General features: G+C 36.8%; 2 long non-coding RNA genes across 3 annotated transcripts in view; one reads left to right on the forward strand and one right to left on the reverse strand.

The window, feature by feature from the left end:
- The window catches only part of LOC140512777 (uncharacterized), a 62,890-nt gene extending 45,303 nt beyond the window's left edge, over positions 1-17,587 (forward strand). Inside the window, exons 3-4 of one of the 2 annotated variants that reach the window (XR_011969911.1) lie at positions 10,132-10,351; positions 10,677-17,587. This is a non-coding gene — a long non-coding RNA (uncharacterized lncRNA). Of the gene's footprint in view, positions 1-10,131 lie in introns of both variants that reach the window. The other variant, XR_011969910.1, reaches the window with a different exon arrangement.
- LOC140512776 (uncharacterized) overlaps positions 1-20,444 on the reverse strand; it is a 76,795-nt gene that overhangs the window by 39,724 nt on the left and 16,627 nt on the right. The gene's annotated exons all lie outside the window — the stretch shown is intronic.

Genomic DNA, 20,444 nt, shown 5'->3' on the forward strand with positions numbered 1-20,444 from the left:
TCTTTACAAAATCCTTGGAAAAACCCTTTGTAAAATTCAGTGAGAAGTCTAGGACAAAAAAGGTTTTTCTTAGGGAAATGAATTAAGTAAAAGTTAACCAAATTTTATACTTGTTTTGTTCTGCTATAGACATCCCACATGAAGTGATTAGACTCCCCCTTCTCTATAGAGAATAGATTTAAATATTGATGAAGAAGAGGAGACCCTTTTGTTTACTCTTGGAGAAAGGGAAGTGGTCTAAGCAACTTGGTAATTTACTCAATAATTCTGGAATGTTAACTTAAACTGTGTTTTTACATAATGTAATCTTGTTCAAGATTCCTATAGATGTTATCTGCCAATTTTCTTGGCGGCAGTGAGTCATACTGGAGGAGGATAAGGGGTGGGAAGGGGGATGACTATGCCAGTTAGGACATATTTCCAAGCTAGAAATAGCTTGGATATTGATTAATATTAAATTAGATAATTTTTTATCCCTGGCAAGCCTAAAAACACAGACCATAGTATTAATGTTTTTTTTCTTCAACACAAAGTACTTCCTCACAACATGCCAGATAATTAAGTGCAAGTATTATTATCAATCCAATTTTAAACCAAGTTGGATAGAACCCAAGTACTAGTTTTGGAGTCAAAGGACCAGGCTTAAAATGATAAATGTGCCACCTGTGTATACTTAAGTCATTCTCTGGCCTCATTTTTCTCAAATATAATATGTGGGCATTGGAATAGATAAACTGGAAGGTATCTTCTAGCTCTAAATCTATGTTCCTATAACTTGTTCACCGTCTTACAAGTAGTAAGTGGTAGAACCTGTATTTGAATCCAAATTTTTGACCCCAAGTCCAGTGCTTGTTCCCCTGAACCACACTGTCTTCATATATGGCATTCCAAAAACTGAATTTTCAAAACATCAAGTAAAAGGGAGTGTAACAATTTTTCTTTTTCAGTTGGACAATGCATATTCAGTCTTAGTATTATGTTATCTCCTTCCTGAATTATCCTTATATATTGACTTTCTATAGCATTTTTAACTGACTAATACCTAGCCTATCTTTCCACACTGTAAGTTATTTTGCTAGTTCTGGAGGAGGAGAAAGTTGAGTTTAGCTGATGGAACTGTGTGAGTGTGTTTATATGATACCCAACAGCTGCTTTGCTTTGGCATCATGTAGACATAGTAAAATGATTCAAAAATATGCCAACAATTCTTCTTTACTTTGTCATGTATAGCACTAGTGTAACAGTTGTTACCAGCGAGAAAATTCAAACCCTCTCTATTCCAGAGACTATTCCCTTGGAACAAAGACACTTTCTATGTGTTGAAAGGCTTTTGAGTCTTGCAGTTAAGGCAGAATAATGAAAACAGAGATCAGAACAGTTGTTCTATGGATATATTGCCCAAAGAATGTGGTGGGTGAATACTGAAGGAAATTCAATATTCTTGTTGCCAGTGCATATCTAAAAAACATACAAATGTGAATTATATATAAACCAAATGTTTTCTGACTGAACTGTAAAAGTGGTTTTTTTTAAAAGCAAAAATATGAAATTTCTCTTTTGAAGTTATATTATAGATTCAAAGAATTCTATACCTGTAAGGGAACTTAATAATCATCTGATCTAATTCCTTCAGTTTAGAGATGAGGAAACTGAAGCCAAGAGATGAACTGACTTGTCCAAAACCACTAACCACTTAGGTAGTTACTGGCAACTCTAGGCTCTAAGTTTTATTATCCCCAAAGCAATGCTTTTTCTATTTTTCTATAACTTAAGCTCTCTCTCACTCTTTCTCTCTATTAGTAGCATATGCTGCTAATCTGATCAATGCAATGACAGTTAAGTGCCTCCCATGTGCAAGACACTGTGCCAGGATACCAAGAAGAAAAAAAAAAAAACATAGTCCTTATGTTTAAGAAGACTGCAATCTGATAGTGAAGGTTCAACATATGCAAAAGTAAATATTATACATGATATAATATTAGGGGCAAAGGAGGGAATCCAAAATTGTGTAGAATGTTTAAGGAGGGAGACCTCATTTGTAGTTGGAGGAGGCTTCATGGAGGAAATAGATCCTGAGATGAATCTTAAAGGATGATAATGGTCTCGACCAGCAGAAATGAGAAAGGAATGTGTTCCAAGTACATGGGACAGCCTCTGTGAATTCACAGAGATGATGAGGGCAGGATGAAAGAAAAACTATTAGTCCAGTTTGGTTAGGAGCTAAAGCATGTGAAATAAGTATGAAAAAATGGGTTAAAGTTAAATTCTGGAGGGAGTAAAAGGCCAGAGTAAGGAATTGATAGTTTATCCCAGAAGTAAGAATGAGCTACATTTTTTTGAGAAAGGGAAGGTTATATTCAGGGCTAATATATTAGGAAAAATATTTAGACAGCTGTGTTTAGGATGAATTGGAGATGGGAGACACTGAAACTAGCAACCCTCATTAGAAGACTCATGATATTCATAGGGAGAGACAGTGATATGTTGAAGTAGGTAGGTGGAATTATAATTGAAAAGGATTTAAGAGAAGTTATGAAGATCTAATAGTTTGGAAATGGGGAGACAATAAGATAACAAAGACAATTTGGGGACTTTGAGTTAGTTTGTTGTTCAGTAGTGTCCAACACCCCATTTGGGGGTTTTCTTGGCAAAGATACTGGAGTGGTTTGCCATTTCCTTCTCCAACTCATTTTACAGAGGATGAACTGAAGTAAACAGGGTTTAATGACTTGACCAGGATCACACAGTTATTAAGTGTCTGAGGCAGTATTTGAACTCATGAAGATGAGTTTTCCTGATTCCAAGCCCAGTGCACTATCCATTCTGCCACCTAGCTAATCTTGAGTGATAAGGAAAAAGATAGTGCCATCAGCTGAAAAGGGACATTAACTGAACAAGCAGATTTCTTGACATTCACCTCCCAGGATCTATACATACTGTGAGCATCTATCTGCCCCTGCTGAAAGAACAGGCTAGATTCCTTTGCTTTTATTTCATCTCTAGAGACATCAAGACACCAAGAAACCTCAACTTTTCAGTGAGAAAGCTGTAAAATCTTTTTGATTGGACTGGTATTTTATATGCTGAAGTCTAAAAGTCAATTAAATTTTTACATGGTGGATTATACATTTGAATACCTTCAACCTTCCATTGATTGGTAAATTAATTCTTTTTTTCTGTCAATTTCTTCCTCAGTCAAAATAATTATGCAAATCCCTCTCAAATCTAGAGAAATCTGAGCTGCTTTTAATTGTCTACTTACTGTATTTAGATGCTTAATCTAAAGCTTTCGTTCTTTGTTTTTAAATTCATTGAGCAGGTAAACTGGTGGGTTTACAAACGTGTACATCACTGCCAAGGGATTATCAGGAAACCAGAAAAGGAGGTATTGAGATAGTTAAGGTAGGCCTATATTTTTAAAGTGGAGAATTGAGATAGTTATCCAAAATAGTTACAGGAGTGAAAAAAGTCCCAAATCTTTTTGCTTTAATTTTTGTTTCTGGTAAAACCAATACATCCCCCTCCACCTTTAGCATCATTTGGGAAATTGCATTCAACCTTGACTTCACTTCGATAATGTAAACGTAACTTTCACACAACTTTGTACCTTATATGCATAAATCATAACTAAACCTGAGAGAGATAAGTATTTTGAAAAAGTGATTTTTTTTGTCAGAGATAAAAAACAGTATATTCTGTACTGCCTATTTGAATGTTTTTTTTTATTACTGTGCTTTTCCTTTTCTTTATCTTAGAATTCAAGTAGTTGTAGGTTCTATGAGTTTGTAGGTTCATTGAGTTTACATAATGAATGCTAAACTCTTAGATTCTAATCAAGTGTGAAATGAATTATGGAGCTGAGTTAGCTGTGTGGCCTCTCCTAGAGCATTTTCAAAATAGGAAAAAAAGGTCAGAATTATGATTTCTGTTAAAATATGTTTGGGAAAGATTTATGCACTACCCAAGCTTTACTGTGAGCTGGATGCTACAGAGACAAAGGAGAATTGTTTTCTACGTTCTGTTTTTTTTTTTTTTTCTGTACTGAGTTTCACCTTGCAGAATCATTGCAAAGACATATTGATTGTAATGTATCTAGTGCTATAGCTGCTATACACCTGTGGTGTTTATTGTTAAAGAATTCAGAGGCCTAGAAAACAAAGCAGAACATATAATTCACCACTGGGAAGAGGAGTCCTCTAAACTTCAAGAAAATTCATCTCCTTCTAGGGGCAGAAGAGAACACGATGACTTACTATTCATTTTTACAGCTGCAGACCTTCTTAGGGACTGCCAAGCTGCTCCCCTACCCCTTTTTATTGTTTAGAGTTGCAAACAAATCCTTTTGTGTTATACAAAACTAACTTCCATTGATATTAACTGCTTTACTATTTCAGTGATACATAAAGGTAACCTTGTAGGGCTTTGCTAATCTAAACTACAATCCCTCTCTATTATTTTAACAGAAGCTTAAAGTGTAGTACTGTATTAATTGATTATATTACAATATAATTGACTTCCTTTGCAATTCCATGCATTTCTTTTTGTGCGTTTAAAAACTTTATTTGACAGGTGGTTTACAAGATTAGCAAAGGAATCCTTGGCACAAGACAGGTTAAGAATGTTAGTAGTTTGTTTTCGTGAGTTCTTTTTTTTTTTTTTTTATTTTGGAATCTTCCCAATTGATTTATTTATTTTTGTTTTCAACATTCATTTCCACAAGATTTTGAGTTTCAAATTTTCTCCCCATCTCCTCCCTCCCCCAACCAGAACACTGGGCATTCTGATTACCCCTTCCTCCAATCTACCCTCCCTTCTTCACCCCTCCCTTCCTCTGCCCCCATCTTCTCTCCCTTCCTGTAGGGCAAGATAGATTCCTATACCCCGCTACCTGCATTTCTCATCTCCCAGTTGCATGCCAAAACAATTCTCAACATTTGTTCCTAAAACTTTGAGTTCCAACTTCTCCCCTTTCCTCCCTCCCTCCCCACCCATCCCCACTGAGAAGGCAAGCAATTTAATATAGGCTATACATGTGTAGTTTTGTGAAAGACTTCCATAATAGTCATGTTGTAGAAGACTACCTATATTTCCCTCCATCCTATCCTGCCTCCCATTTATTCTATTTTCTCTTTTGACCTTATCCCTCCCCAAAAGTGTTTACTTCTAATTATCCCCCCCCCCCATTTGCCCTGCCATCTATCATCCCACCCCTTTCTTCCTTACTTTCCTGTAGTGTTAGATAAATTTTCATACTACATTAACTGTGCATGTTATTCCCTCCTTAAGCCAAATGTGATGAGAGTAAGCTTCACTTTTCCCTCTCACCTTGCCCTTTCCCTCTCCATTGAAAAAGCGTTTTCTTGCCTTTATTATGAGAGATAATTTGCCCTATTCCATTTCTCCCTTTCTCCTCCCAATATAGTCCTCTATTGCCCCTTAATTTTATTTATTTAGATATCATCCCTTCCTATTCAACTCATCCTGTGCCATCTGTCTATACATATGTGTATAATTGAGGGCAGCTAGGTGGTGCAGTGGATAGAGCACCAGTGCAGGAATCAGGAGGATCTGAGTTCAAATCTCACTTCAGACACTTGACACTCACTAGCTATGTGAGCTTGGGCAAGTCACTTAACCCCCAATTTCCTCATCCTGGGTCATCTCCAGTCATCCTCATTAATATCTGGTCCCTGGATTCAGATGGCTCTGAAGAAGCGAGGCTGGTAACCTGCACAGCTCTCCCTCACAAAACAAAGTCAAGTACAAGTCATGTCATTGTTTCTCTGACAGCATGGTCTTCTTTGGCAATGAAGAATGAACACACATGTCTATAATCCCTCCAACTACTCAAATACTGAGAAAAGTTTCAAGAGTTACAAATATTATCTTTCCATGTAGGAATGTAAACAGTTCAACTTTAATAAGTCCCTTACGATTTCTCTTTCCTATTTACCTTTTCATGCTTCTCTTGATTCTTGTGTTTGAAAGTCAAATTTTCTATTCAGTTCTGGTCTTTCCATGAAGAATGCTTGAAAGTCCTCTATTTTATTGAGTGACCATTGTTTTTTCCCTTAAAGTATTATACTCAGTTTTGCTGGGTAGGTGATTCTTGGTTTTAGTCCTAGTTCCTTTGACTTTTAGAATGTCATATCCCAAGCCCTTTGATCTCTTAATGTAGAAGCTGCCAGATCCTGTGTTATCCTTATTGTATTTCCACAATACCTGAATTGTTTCTTTCTAGCTGCTTGCAATATTTTGTCCTTAACCTGGGAACTCTGGAATTTGGCTACAATATTCCTGGAATTTTTCTTTTTGAATCTCTTTCAGGAGGTGATGGGTGGATTCTTTCAATATTTATTTTGCCCCCTGGTTCTAGAATATCAGGGCAGTTTTCCTTGATAATTTCATGAAAGATGATGTCTAGGCTGTTTTTTTGATCATGGCTTTCAAGTAGTCCCATAATTTTTAAATTGTTTCTCCTGGATCTATTTTCCAGGTCATTTGTTTTTCCAATGAGATATTTCACATTATCTTCCATTTTTTCATTGTTTTGGTTTTGTTTTGTGATTTCGTGGTTTCTCATAAAGCCATTAGTTTTCATCATCTCCACTCTAATGTTTAACGAATTATTTTCTTCAGTGAGCTTTTGAACCTCCTTTTCCATTTGGCTAATTCTGCTTTTTAAAGCATTCTTCTTCTCATTGGGTTTTTGGGCCTCTTTTGCCATTTGAGTTAATCTATTTTTAAAGGTGTTAATTTCTTCAGCATTTTTTTGGGTCTCCTTTAGCAAACTGTTGATGCACTTTTCATGCTTTTCTTGCATCTCTCTCATTTCTCCTCCCAGTTTTTCCTCCACCTCTCTTATTTGATTTTCAAAATCCTTTTTGAGCTCTTCCATGGCCTGACACCATTGCATATTTACTTTGGAGGTTTTGGATGCAGAAGACTTAAGTTTTAGGTCTTCCTCTGAAGACCTGAATTGTTCCTCCTCATCTGAAAGGATATGAGAAAATACCTGCTCACTAAGAAAGTAACCTTCTATTGTCTTACTCTTTTCCCTTTTTTTGGGCATTTTCCTAGCCAGTTACTCAGCTTTTGAGTTCTTTGTCAAGGGGAGGGTATACTCTGGGGACCTATAAATTCTCAGTTCCTCCAAGGTGGCACAATCAAGGGAGAGGAGTTTATTCCTCTCCTGTCCTGCGCTCTGGTCTGTGAGCAGGATTCCCTCTCCAGTGCCTCCACCAGCTCCACCACGCCAGCCAGCACTCCTCCTCACCTCAGAGGGGCCACTCACGGCTAAGGTCCATATCAGTTACTCAATTCCCCTAGGGACTTTAGGCCAGGGCTCCAACAATGGAAGCTGCAGCTGCCTGGAGCTGGGGCTAGACCACTGTGTTCCCTTCTCACCCAAGTGAAAGAGCTTTCTCACTGATCTTTGTAACTGTCTTTGGTGTTCATGAGTTGAGGAATCTGGGACCCACAGCTGCTGCCGGTGGCATGGCACTTTGAAACCCGCTCCAGTCCTGTCCTTGCCGCAGCATGCTCAGTGCCTGTGCTGGGCTGCACTTTGCCCTGTGCCTGTGCTGGGCTATGTTCCATTTTTGTGAATTATTACAGCTGAAAAGAATATTCCTATGGATGCACTTTCTTGAGATAAGCCTCTCCATAGTTCACTAGGCTTGTCTTTGGATGAGTGATGCAGTCTGTCTCTATGCCTGATTTTTTTTTCCAGCTTAGGTGGACATGTGTGATCCTTGCCCACATAGTCTTTGAGAACTAGAACTATCTTTTAGTCCATAAAGTCTCTTAGTTCAACTTAATACCTATTATGTAAGAATACTAGGAATCCTAGAAATATATACCACCTGAATAAAATGCAGAAAAGAGGGGAGAAAAGCTAATATTCTAACTTGCTTACATTTTTTTAATTGTAATATATTTTAAAAGTAGAATAAAGTCATTTCAGAGGCATAGTGAAAAGAGTTGTTCTGTTAGGAAGAGTCAGCCAGCTCCATTCTGGTCTAACTTGTGATATGAACTGATTGTCATTTAACCTTTTTGTTTTCCTGAGAACTTTCTAGGACTTTATTACACAGCATGTGCATGTCTGATTTGCTAATATTAATCCATTTATTTTGAGTTCTAAACACCAATGAAATCATAGATCCTATTTAAAAAAAAAAAAGTTAAAGTCTGTTGTTAAAATGATCATGAGTATTTTGTATTAGGTATTTCCCAAGCAAGAATTTCTTAAGTGTGTTTTATTTTTAGTTCTCTCCAGTCAGGGACTCCCATAGGAAGGAGGTACTTTGCTTGGGCTTCCTCTTTATCTTTGAAGGGTCATTTAAAATTTTGTCCCAACAAATGGCTTTATTGACAAAATTATCCCAGATTGTGGCTTGGAAATCCCATTTTTTTCTGCCATTCCTTTGATCTAGTGCCATCTAGTGTCTCAGCTTTTGTTCCAGAGAAGACTATTAGTGAAGGGTGATTCATCTTCACTTAGTTAACTTGCAAAAGATAACTAGTCTATTTTTGTCAAAAGCAAATCACACAAGTTGCCTCATTTCTGTATTGGGGTGAATTGAGTTATATCACTTTTTCATGGCTCTACAATAAATTCAGGAGAAATATGGAGTTCTCTAGGTTGAGTTCTTCCAAACCTTAGTACTTACTGGAGTATTATTAACAGAACCAGACTTGCAGGGAGATATGGTGGATCATCAACGTTTTCAGCCTTTGATTTCCCCAGATTACTTCCTTGGCTCTCTACAGGTGTCTGAAATTTCACCACTGGTATTTCATTTTTTAGCTGACAGTTTTTATTTTTTTAGTTGCTACTTATTTTTTTATATTTAGAGAAGAAATCATATCCAACCTTCTTGAAAATATTCAAGATGATTTATTGGTTTGAGCTAATTTAATGGATTCAGTGGTTTCCAAAGGACAGAAAGTTGAATATTTGTAAATTGAATTACATTTCCCCATTAATTTCCATTACATTTTCAGATGGGTTCCAGTAGAAAAATTTTAGCTGTCATAGATTTAAGATCATACTTAAAAATTTGATATATGTTTTAAAAAACCCCTCAGGAGGAACTGACACCTTAAACTTATATGTATCATTTATATCTGATTATGAGAGTTTCAGGTTCTTTCTAGCCTTATCCCATGCTATTTCTCTCTTAACTGTTACCACAATTTAGGAAGGAAAAACAGTTTATCATAGGAGGTAGGAAAGGAAGGCCACAGCTGTTGTCAATAGTCATAAGGAGGCATAGACAACTTTATCTTTCTCAGGCTTCTTGTACACTCGATTGTGTTTGTCTTTTGTTGCCGAAGAAGACCATGCCATCAGAGAAATGATAACATGACTTGCACTTGACGTATAGACTGTGGATAAAAACTGGTCTCTTGGCTGGTTGGTGAAACAAATAGTTAAACTCTGTCTGTGGAAGAAAGGGAAAAGCAAGAAAAGAACATGAACCTTCTTTGTGGCAGAGCATGCAGCTCTGGAGAGTTGGGCTACCTGGTTTCCCTTAAGGGTGGTTTCTCTTAAGGGTCTCTGTTTTGTGTTCCTGTGGGTTGTATATGTTCCTGCAAAAGTCTTGCATGTTTTCTTCACTGTTGTACCAGGGACACCCTGCCCTATGAACTTGAATGTCCCTGGTGATAGGACCGTGACACAGACTGTACTGTCCAACCACTTTTTTCTGTTTTCTATTCCCTCATACAGTTCAACAGCAAGCCCTTATTATAAGTTATTATTATTATAAGGCTATGATGTATCAGACACTAAACTAGAGGATAGGACATAAACACAAAAATATGAGGGATGAGGGGATGGGGTTTCATAAACAGATGAAAAGGCTGTTGGACATATGAAAGACAAGTTTTATCTTCCCAATTTTACTTAGGATCAGCTGTGAGTGTTAAGACTTCTGTAGGAGTTGAAACTGATGTGAATGACTACATTAAGTAGGTGGTTTCTTTTTTTCCTTGTATAGACTGTTAGTAAAAAAAAAAAAAATGTTTCATTACTCTGCCATTGGCAGAGAGAGAGTTCTCATGAGTTCTGGGAATTTTATGTCCCCTATAATTAATATGTTATGGTTTACGGTTTGTTTCTAGAACAAATATGAGGGATTCAGAGAAACATGGGAAGATTTGTAACATGGAAGAAACTGATGCAAAGATAAATAAGAACAATCATGAGAACAACATGCGCCATGTTCACAACAATAAAAATTAAATCATCACTAAAATAAGTTGAACTTGGACTACCTGAAAAGCCAATTAAGATCCAAGAGAACAGATAATGATATAATACCTCCCTTCTCATAGCAGAGAGGTAAGTGACTACTTGAATGGAATATTATATTCATTGTTAAATATGATTACTGCATCAATGATTTGTTCATTTTTGTCTCAGTGAAGGGTTTAGTCTATAATTGGGGGGACGGATAAAATGATTTGTGTTAAGATAAAAGGCACTGAAAATTATCCCTAAAAATCTAATGTATTTCAGCAAGAAACATTGCTTTCAAAAGCAGTTAATTTGTGAGGATTCACTTTGATTTAGCCAATGAACTTCCTAGACAGGAAAGGTCAGGGAAAATGTTCCTATCTGTTTCTTTAAGGCCACCTTGACTAATCATTCTTTATTCCTACTTCAGATGGAGAAGATCCTGATTTAACATATACTAAAATTAACTGACATTTATATAGTTTTTTAAAGACTTAAAGAGCTTTATATATATATTATCATATTTGAACCTCACAACTACCATATGAGGTAAGTATAAAAGGTATCATTATACCCATTTTATAGATGAGGAAACTGTAGTCAAGAGCAGTTAAATGACTTTCTCCAGATCATAAGATTCATAAGTGTCAGAGGCAAGATTCACACCTAGATCTTCCTGACTTTCACCCCAGCGTTCTTCAGGGCTCTGCCACCTCCTACTTCTAATATGCATCTCTTATTTGGAAAAAGTTAAGAAGCAATTTCTAAGTGCAGGCTAATTACTGACAATATTAGAGCTACTGGTTTACCCACAGAGATTTTCAGGCTCAGGCAGAACTGTCCTGGTAAGTTATTTGTATTGTTATATTTTCATCATATTTTTATGCATTAATTACAACATTATCCCAACTCACCCATTTGCTTTATGAGATAGATGTGATGTAATATAGTTTACAGAAAGCAAACGGAGAAACAAATTTTCTCTGTTAATACAGAAATATTGCTCAGGAACATCTGTGCATTCACCATGCTCAGCTGCTCCAGTTACAACAATAATTCTTCTAACAGCCTAACACCTGTCTCTTATTCCATGTGAGAGAAATTGTTAACTTCCTTTAATTCCCAGTCCCTTCTCCATCATTTACACTGCTTTATTTCTCTGATGCCCATTTACATGGTCTATTACATGAATTCTTTCATTTAATCTTGAGAACCCCTAAAATTATTAGGAAGCTAATTGTGCAGGAATGGGAGGTGTTTTTTTTTCTTTTCATTACAGTATAACTTCGTTAAATGAAACAATTTGCCTTGGCATCTTGCTGATACAAGAGAAAATACAAGGGATTCTCTAGAATCAAGAGTTCAATTACTTCCACAGTGCTAATCATCTATCATTATAGAAAAAACATGAATTCTACAGCCTCAAACCATTGCCCAACACATACAGCAGTAGTAACAGGCATTATGAGCTCTTGACATCACTGACCAATGTAGCATGCAGGTAATAACTGAAGAATGAAGTAATTGGATTTACTTGGCTATGTCCTTTATTAACTTTATTACTTGTTATCAATAATGAACTGTGTTCCATAACTTTGCATTCCCTGATGTGATTTCCTCAGAACTGACATGCGAAACATTCTTCTTGTCTCAGATATATTTTTCAGTGTTTTTCACTATATGTAATGTTACTATAGGTGAAAGCATAATTATTTTTTCAATAAAAATAGAACATGAAATCAGTAGCTAACTTTTAAAAAAAGTGGTTTTTAAGAAATGCATTGACATTCTTTTTAATTAGGCATCCACTTTCCAAAAGAAACCTTCTTAATTCATTAGAACTTCCCATGTTACAAAGAAGTACAGCAAAGTGAAATGAAAAACATGAGTCCTTCAACATCTGGAGTTCATCATCGGTCTGATGACAGGCAGGAACCATGCTTCATGATGAGACCTTGGAGGTAGCAGTTGGCCATTGAAATGATCAGAATTCTGAAGATTTCAGTGTGGTTTTCCATTGTATTGTTGAAGTCATTGTGCAAACTGCTCCTTTTCTGTTGATTTTGACCTAAGTCTTTTCATTTTCATCAGTCTTTGTCAGTTTTTGTCAGTTTGATCAGTTGATATAAATTTTCTTAAATTTTTGTGAATTCTTGATTTTTATTATTTCTTATGGCACAACAATATCCCTTTACTTTGCAATTTTGCCATATGGGTTTGTTCAGCCCCTTCCTTAGTCAATAAATGCTTTCTTTCCAGTCTTTTGTTTTCATATGTGTGCGCACATGCACACACACACACACACACACACGCTGTTTGTAAATTTCGTTGTTACTCATTTTTTTCAATTAACAAGCATTTGCTTTTTTCTCTCTCTTGCCTCCCCAGCCCACTTAGAGTGGTGGTGGTGCGTGGGAAATACAAGCCTTCATAACAGATATTCATAGTCTTGCAAAACAAGTGCCATATTGACCACGTTCAAAAATTTTTCAGGATATGGGTGATATGCTTCATCCTCTGTGCTCTCATAGTGGTTGGCCATTGTATGGATTAGTTTTCTCAAGTCTCTCAAAGCTGTTTTTCTTCATAATGTTGTTGTTTAAATTGTTCTCCTGATCTTGCTCCCTTCTCTGTTTATCAGATCATTCATATTTTCCTAGGTTTCTCTGAAATAATCCATTCATCATTTCTTATTGCTCAATATTTCGTTATATTTATATATCATAATTTCTTTAGCTCCTTAGTGGCTTTCCAGAATCTCATATGGCCAAACAAAACATTTCCAGTCAGTAAGCCCTAAAGTAAAACCTCACCTTCAGAGTATTTATATCTTTTTTAGAGCCAGAGAGCATCCCAACCTTTGAGAACCAGTGCCTCATTAACAAAAGGTGTGGACCTTCTTACACATCTTCCCTAATCAAACTCGCCTTAATGGGCAGGCCCATTCATGGGTGGGGAAGCTCTTTAACCATATTAAAATAATTAACAATACAAATACATATATTGTTTCTAGTTAAAGAAACTCTTGTTTCTGTGCTTTACTCCTAGCAAAGATTCTTGATGGATAAAGGCAAGATTCAGTCAAAGACACTTGATTATACTAAAACAAAAACAGTAAAAGATCTTACTTTGCCATCACAGGCGATTGTTACAATTTTTTCAGAATGACTGGACCAGAGCAGTGGATTAGTACACCTCTTTAATAATTTTCATTTTCATTTTTTTAAATTAACTTTGCCAATCTGATGAACATGAAGTGGAAACCAAGTTGCTTTAATTTGTATTTCCTTAATTATTAGTGATTTGAGTAGTTTTTCACATGGCTGTAGATAGTTTGGATATCCTTCCTCAATAACCCCCCATTCTTAGCTTTTGACCATTTTTCAATTAGGGAATAGCTATTTCTATCTATCTGGTGCATTTACTCTGTCTTTGGGGTATATGTCTAATAGTGTTATTTCTGAAACAAAGGGCTTTGTGACTTTTCTAGTATAATTTCCATTGTTTTTCTGTACAAAAAGTGCACTACCCTGTCTTTCCACAATTCCTCCAACATTTTTTATCCTTTGTAATCTTTACAGATCCAAAGGGACTGAGGTGAAATCTCAGATTTTTTTTTAAAATTAATTTCTTTGTTTTTAGTTTTCAGCAATCACTTCCATAAATTTTGAATTTTCTCCATTTCCCTCCCTGGTCTCTCCCCAAGACAGCATGCAATCTTATATGGGTTCTACAAGTGCATTCTTATTAAACACCTTTTCATATTAGTCATGCTGTGTAGAAGAATTAAAACAAATGGGAGAAACCTTGAGAAAAACCAAACCAAAACATAACACAAGAGAAAATAGTTTCATTCTGCATTTGATTCCATAGTTCTTTTTTCTGGATGTGGAGGGCATTTTGCTTCAAGAGTCCTTTGGGACTGTTTTAGGTCCTTGCGTTGCTATGAAGGGCTTAGCCTATCAGAAGCAGTCGGTGAACACTGTGGCTTTTACTGTGTATAATATTCTCCTAGTTCTGCTCATTTCACTCAGCATCAGTTCATATAAATCTTTCTAGATTTTTCTGAAGTTGACCTGTTCATCAATTCTTATAGCACAATAGTATCCCATTGCATTCATATACCATTGTTCAGACATTCCCCAATTAATGGGCATCCCCTCGATTTCCATTTCTTGGCTACCACAAAAAGAGCTGTTGTAAATATTTTTGTACTTGTGGGTTCTTTTCCCATTTTTATCATCTCCTTGGGATATAGCCCTAGAAGCAATATTACTGGCTCAAAGGATATGCATGTTTTTATAGCCCTTTGGGCATAGTTCCAAATTACTCTCCAGAATCATTGGATCAACTCACAGCTCCACCAACAACAGAGATGTAAAACTTCCCCCACGAGCTGCTTTCACTGCATCTCATAAGTTCTGGTAGGTTGTGTCATTATTGTTATTCTCTTGAACAAAGTTACTTATTGTTTCTGTGATTTGTTGTTTGACTTTCTTTAGGATTAGATTATTTAGTTTCCAATTAATTTTGGTCTACTTTCCATGGCCCTTTATTACATATAATTTTAATTGCATCAGGATCTGAAAAGGATGCATTGACTACATCTGCCTTTCTGAACTAGATTGTGAGGTTTTTATGCCCTAGTACATGGTCAATTTTTGTGTACGTGCCATGTACCACTGAGAAAAAGATATATTCCTTTCTATCCCCATTGAATTTTCTCCAGAGGTCTATTATATCTACCTTTTCCAGAATTCTATTCACTTCCTTAGCTTCTTTCTTGCTTATTTTAAGGTTAGGTTTATTAAGTTAAGAGAGGAGGAGGTTGAAGTCCCCCACTAATATACTTTGGCTGTCTATTTCTTTTCTTTTCTTTTTTTTTTTTTGGAGGAACTTCTGATCTTGTTTATTTACTTATTTTTATTAATTAATTTATTTGTTTTCAGTTTTCACTTCCATATATCTTAGATTTCACCCCCTCCTTCCCTTTTCCCCACTTCTATCCCCCCTCCCTCCTGGAGATGGCATACAATCTTGTATAGGTTCCTCACATACTTTCTTATTAAATACATTCTCACCTTAGTCATGTTGCACAGAAGAATTAAAATGAATGGGAGAGACCATGGGAAAACAAAACATAACATAAGAGAAAATGTTCTGCTTCATTCTATGATCCAATTCCATAGTTCTTTCTCTGGATGTGGAAGGCATTTTGCTCAAGAGTTCATCTTGAATTTTTTAGATCCTTGCATTGCTGTGAAGGTCTAAGTCTACCAGAAAAATTCCTTAAACACTGTGGTTGTTGCAGTGTACAAAATTCTCCTAGTTCTGCTCCTTTCACTTAGCAACAGTTCATATAAGTCCTTCCAGGCCTCTCTGAAGTCTTTTTCATCATTTCTTATAGTACAATAGTAGTCTATTACATTCATACACTACAACTTGTTCAGCCATTCCTCAATTGAAGGGCATCCCCTTGATATCCAGTTCTTGGCTACCACAAAGAGAGCTGTTATAAATATTTTCATACATGTGGGACCGTTTCCCATTTTTATGGTCTCTTTGGCATATAGTCCTAGAAGCGGTATTGCTGGGTCAAAGGGTATGCATATTTTTGTAGCCTTTTGGGCATAGTTCCAAATTGGTAGGAGAATGGTTGGATCAGCTCACAGCTCCACTAACAATGAATTAGTGTTCCAACTTTCCCACATCTTTTCCAACATTTATCATCTTCCTGTTTTATCATGTTAGTCAATCTGATATTTGTGATGTGGTAGCACAGAGTTGTTTTGATTTGTATCTCTCTAATCAATAGTGATTTAGAGCATTTTTTCATATGACTATAGATAGCTTTAATTTCTTTCTCTGAAAACTGCCTGTTCATATCCTTTGACTATTTATCAATTGGGGAATGACTTGTATTCTTGTACATTTGACTCAGTTCTCTCTATATTTTTAGAAATGAAACTTTTATCACAGACACTAGTTGCAAAAATTCTTTCCCAGTTTTCTGCTTCTTTCCTAATCTTGGCTGCATTGTGTTTGTTTGTGCAAAACTTTTCAATTTAATGTAATCAAAGTTATCCATTTTGCACTTCATAATGTTCTCTATCTCTTGCTTGGTCAAACATTTCTCCATTCTCCATAAATCTGACAAATACACTATTCCTTACTCCCCTAATTTGTTTATAGTATCAGTCTTTATACCCAGATCATGAATTCATTTGGACTTTATTCTTGTGTAAGGTGTCAGGCTTTGGTCTATGCCCAGTTTCTGTCACACTATTATCCAGTTTTCCCAGCAATTTTTTGTCAAACAGTGAGTTCTTATCCCAGAAGCTGAGGTCCTTGGGTTTATCAAACAGTAGTTTGATATATTCATTGCCTGCTGTGTCTTGAGTACCTAAGCTATTTCACTGGTCTACACCTTTATTTCTTAGCCAGTACTAAGTGGTTTTGATGATTACTTCTTTATAATAAAATCTGAGATTTGGTAGGGCTAGGTTGCTACCTATTTTTTCCAGTAACTCCCTTAACTTCTTCTCTAAGAATTGGGATACCATACTACTTGTTGCATATATGTTAGTAATGATATTATTTCATTGTCTTTGGTGTCTTTTTTTTTTTTTTATCAGGGTATACTTTCCTTCTTTTTCTCTCTTTATTGGAGGGTCAGCTATGTGGTGCAGTGGATAGAGCATCAGTGCAGGAATCAGGAGGACCTGAATTCAAATCTCACTTCAGACACTTGATACTCACTAGCTGTGTGAACTTAACCCCAATTGCCTCATCATGGGTCATCTCCACTCATCCTGATGAATATCTGGTCACTGGTTTCAGATGGCTCTGGAGGAGAAGTGAGGATGGTGACCTGCATAGCCCTCCCTTACTCAAAAGGAAGTCAAGTACAAGTCATATCATTATTTCTCTGATAGCATGATCTTCTTTGGCAATAGATAACACACACACACTCTTTCTTAGATCTATTTTTGCTTTTGCTTTTTCTGACATTAGGATTGCAACCCCTACTTTTTTTACATTAGCTGAAGCATAACATATTCTACTCCAGCCTTCTAAATTTACACTGTGTGTATCCTCCTGTTTCAAATGTGTTTCCTGTAACCAACATATTGTAGGATTATGGTTTTTAATCCATTCTTCTCTCCATTTCTGTTTTATGGGAGAGTTCATCCCACTCACATTCATAATTATGATTACTCTCTGTATCTTTCCATTCTATTCCCCCCCATTTATGCTTTTATTTCTCCCTTCTGCCTTCCCCTTCTCAAAAGAGTTTTACTTTTGACCACCACTTCCTTCAATCTTTTCTCCCTTCTTTCAGTCCCCCTCCCTTTTCTTTCCCCTTTACCCTCCTACTACCAGTAGGGCAAGTTAGATTTCTATGCTTACCTGAGATGTTATTCCCTCCTTGAAGCAAATCTGAAGAGAGTAAAGCTCAAACAATGCTCATTTCCCTCCCTTCTTTCCCTCTGCTATAATGTTTTTGTGCCTCTTCATGTGATATAATTTGCCCTTTTCTGCCTCCTCCTTTCCTCTTCTACCATTAAAATCTCTTCGCACTCTTTAATGAAATTTTTTATTATCTCAGTTAATTTTTACCCACTCCCTCTATCTATGTATATCCCTTTTAAATGTCATAATAAATATGCAATTCTCAGGATTAACAAGTATCATCCTCTCATATAGTGATGTAAACAGTTTTCCCACATTGAATAACAAGTTGTTTTTCTTTTTTTCCTGTTTACCTTTTAATGCCTCTCCTGAGTCTTGTATTTGTAGATCATATTTTCTGTTGAACTCTGGCCTTGTCATCAGGCAGGTCTGCAAATCTCACATTTCACTGAATGTCCATCTCCTTGCTTGAAAGATTATGCTCAGTTTTGCTGGGTGATTGATCCTGACTGTCGTTCCTTGATATTTAAATTGCTTCTTTCTGTCTTCCTTCAGTATTTTCTCCTTGAACTGACAGTTCTGGAACTTGGTAAAAATATTCTTTGGCATTTTCAGTTTGAGATCTCTTTCAGGAGGGGATCAGTGGATTCTTTTGAGGATTATTCTACCCTCTGTATCTAGGACCTCAGGGTAGTTTTCTTTGATGATTTCTTGAAAGATATTGTTCAGACTCTTTTCTTCATCATGGCTCTCTGGTAGGCCAGTCATTCTTAGATTTTTCTCTCCTGGATCTATTTTCCAGGTCGGTTGTTTTCCCAAAGAGATATTTTACATTTTCTTCAATTTTTTTCATTCTTTTGCTTTTGTTGGACTGATTCTTGATTTCTCTTAGAGTCACTAGTTTCTGCTTTCCCAATTCTCATTTATAATGAATTGTTTTCTCCAGTTAGGTTTTCTGCCTTCTTTTCCATTTGTCCAGTTTTTTCTTTTTAAGGAGTTATTTTCTCCAGTTAGCTTTTGTACCTCCTTATCCATTTGGTCAGTTTTTCTTTTTAATGAACTATTTTCTTCAGTGAATTCTCTTTTCATTTTTTCAGTTGTATTTTTTAAATCAATGGTCAAATTTTTCTTCTACCTCTCTAATTTGACTTGAGTTCAGTTCATATTCCCTTTTGAGGTTTCAGATGTGGGTATATTGTCAGTGCTGTCATCTTCTGAATTTGTATTTTGGTCTTCCCTGTTCTTGAAGTAAGATTCTAAGTCTTTGCTTTTCTGATTTGCTTCTTGCTCATGGTCTTTGCCTTTTTCCTGGCTGTTAAAAAAGATCTCTGCTTCTGGGGCACAGGGGTCTCTGTCCCACATTTCTTTTGCTGGGAGATGGGGCCTGGTTACTGGCTATGTGTTTCTGGTTCTTTCAGCCAGAAGCTATTTAATGTTGCAGCTTACTTGGTGCTGAACTGACTGGTGTATGCCAAGGCCAAGGCTAGGTGAAGCCCTTTCTGAGTTTCCCTGTATTACACTGAAGCTCCCTGTGTGAAGTGTATGTGTGTATATGTGTGTGTGTGTGTGTGTGGTGGTCTGGCTGTGGCAGGTTTCCTCTTCTCAGAGCTGTGCTAGAGCATGGACAGATTCAGCAGCTGGTGAACTCCGCCTCTGAGCTGGTGTCTGCCTAATTCCCATGGCTGTGCTAAGGCCCACATGGGATCCTGGTGTTGGCATTTACCAGCTCCACCCCTAGATCTCCTGCTGGTCTGCTGAAGTGGGGCTTTCTGTGATGCCTCTGATCCTACACTGCTCCCCTTCAGTCACAGAAAGAGGTGCTCTTCCTGTTGATCTCCCTGGCCTCTCAAGCTGAAAGTCTGCTGTATGCCTTCTGCTAGCTCCAATATTCTAGGATTTTCCCTGGAGCATTATTCTCTGGGTTTTTCAAGGTCATCAAGGGAAGGGCGAGAGCACTTACAGTTTACTCTGCCATCTTGGCTCCTGGAAGTTCAAACAGGTGACTTTCAAACATTTAGTCTATGGACTGATAGCCCCAGGAGTGGCTACTACTGCTACAGTGTGCCTTGCACTTCTCTCTCACTCTGTTCCTCTAGACTCCCATTCCGTGCTGAGAGGTTTGGGAATCTGCACTGTCACTTCTGATTCAGTGTGCCTAGCTTATACCCACTTCACTATGGCCAAGTATTCAGTGGTGCAGCCTGCACTGTCTGTACTCCCCTATTCCTATCCAACTTCTGGACTGTCCTGAACTAGAAATCTGCCACACTCTGTCTCCTAGTAGATACTACCAATCTAAAATTTGTTCAGATTCACTTTGTAGAGATATCTGGAGTCTGTGGAAGAGCTCAGGTGAGTCCCTGCTTTCACTCTGCCATCTTGCCTCCACCCCTCCCATATTCTTTTTAATTGGAATTCATCTTCCTATTAGTGATTGGAACATTATTTCACTTATTTGCTGATAGTTTGCTTTTCTTTTTTTGAAAACTACCTGTTCATATTCTGTGGATCATTCCAAAAGTATACAACAATGAAGTAGGAAGAAAGGTAATAAATTGATGAAAATTGAACAGATACATCAACAATTTCTATAACAAAATGTTTTCTATGCATCAAAAGGCAGTCTGTATTTGGATTCTCCTATTGCATTCTGAGCATGCTATTTCCCAAAGTGAAAATGCAATTAAGAAGCAAAGGCAGGAAGAATAAAACCGAGGAAACAGGTGACACAATTTTGAAAGCATAGAGGAATTGCTTTTTAAGATTCATAAAAGATACCAAAATA

Source organism: Notamacropus eugenii, chromosome 6, assembly GCF_028372415.1.
Source record: "Notamacropus eugenii isolate mMacEug1 chromosome 6, mMacEug1.pri_v2, whole genome shotgun sequence".
Classification (NCBI taxonomy): domain Eukaryota; kingdom Metazoa; phylum Chordata; class Mammalia; order Diprotodontia; family Macropodidae; genus Notamacropus; species Notamacropus eugenii.